This window comes from Mixophyes fleayi, chromosome 2 (genome assembly GCF_038048845.1).
Source record: "Mixophyes fleayi isolate aMixFle1 chromosome 2, aMixFle1.hap1, whole genome shotgun sequence".
NCBI lineage: Eukaryota > Metazoa > Chordata > Amphibia > Anura > Limnodynastidae > Mixophyes > Mixophyes fleayi.
Genome location: NC_134403.1, coordinates 251016811 through 251018450, shown reverse-complemented (window position 1 = coordinate 251018450; position 1640 = coordinate 251016811). Strand labels below are relative to the sequence as shown.

At 37.6% G+C, this 1640-nt stretch overlaps 1 non-coding gene across 1 annotated transcript; it reads right to left on the bottom strand.

Moving 5' to 3' along the window:
• Positions 1 to 238: 238 nt before the first annotated feature.
• On the bottom strand, positions 239 to 375 carry LOC142141886 (U11 spliceosomal RNA). Its single transcript, XR_012688918.1, has one exon. It is a non-coding gene; the product is annotated as a U11 spliceosomal RNA (small nuclear RNA).
• Positions 376 to 1640: the final 1265 nt, after the last annotated feature.

Genomic DNA, 1640 nt, shown 5'->3' with positions numbered 1-1640 from the left:
AGACACCCTTAGGGTCTCCATAATTTTTTCAAGGCACCCCTAAGCCAAAATAAGTACCAAGTAGTCCCCCGCCTTGCTTACCACTGGCCCTGGCACCTCAGGGAGCCTAGAAACACAGTTTAGGAACCACTAGCTTAAACAATGCAAAAACAGTTATTTCTATGTCTTATCAAATAGGCCTCTATATTACATAAATAGAATCCTAATAATAAAGTTTCCTATTTTTAAACCAATTTATGAAAACATCTAGAATAACAATCACAGACAGTGCCAACAACAAAAATCATGTTACCGATATCTCTTGCTATCAATTCCACACCAGAGTCCCCCAAACTAGAAGACCATGATGTGCCATGCACAGTACAAGCCCTTTTTAACAATATTTCCTGCAGTAAACAGGCCAGCATCAACAGGGCTGTGCTTGCAGTTAGGGCGATACTGTTTTTAGGCGTAAATTAAAAATGTCTTAATTTTTATAATATAGATAAATATGTCTATAAAGACTCAAAGTATGCTATATTTATATTAAATGTAATTTATTGTGTTCTTCATGGCTGAATTAGCTATATGCAAATATATGCAGATTAGCCAAGCATCATGGGAAGTTGTCCAGCACACAGTCAGACTGGAATTTAAATGAATATGTGTAAGGGCTGGGTTTAGTATTGTTTAGTATTATTCACACAGTTCAGATGCTAACACTTATACACCAATCATAAAGTTGCATACATTGTCATCAGATTTATTTGCATTGTCTGAAATAGACATAGTATATAATTATTGAGATGGGAGGGGCGTCAGGAGAAGAGTACTTGTTCCTAGTCTCTTCTCTCAACATTTAATTTTCTTCCTCAGCAGCAGAGGCAGTCTAAACACCCTTGACAGTCCTGAGGAAGGAGGAGGAGGAGGAAGACGGCGACGACGACTATTGATTGTTGTCTCCCTCTTCTCTTTCTCCCCCACTGTGTGTTTTTTTCAATAAAATCTTTGGTTTGTGCTTCCCCTCTCTTACCCCCTCCATCCCATTCCCCCAGCACAGTTTAAAGTATTATTGAATGTCATGTCTATTTATGCACCCTTCCCTGTGTTTTTTGTACTTTATACAAATAAAGCAGTGGCAGTCTATCCTCCTCCACCACCACCACTATCATCATTTATTTATATAGCACCACTAATTCTGCAGCACTTGTAACAGACCTATCAAAATGGCCACTATTTTTGTTGTATTCATACTTTTCTGAGTGTATTGTAAAATGCTTATCTGATCAAAGGCTGGACCGAGACATCTCTACATATAATGCCAAGGCGTTGTCTCAGATGCTTCTGCACATAAACGAGAATATATTATTTCGTATAAGTAATGTAGCAAGTCTGAAAATATGTTTATACCCTTATATGTAAGTTGATTCTAAGACCCTTTGTTCTCTGAGTATAAAACCGGAATGCAGCCAGAGAGACCCTTGCCTCATGACTGGACCTTGATGAAGAAAGGTGCCTACTGTTTTTCCAGCTTTTGTGTGAAAGAGGGGTCCTGGAAAATGACTGTTACTTGAACATATTGGAAATAAAGTTTTTGATTTACTTTTTCTTTTATGTTATGTTTACCGTAAAAATAAAGGTAAATGTCACAATAATCTTGC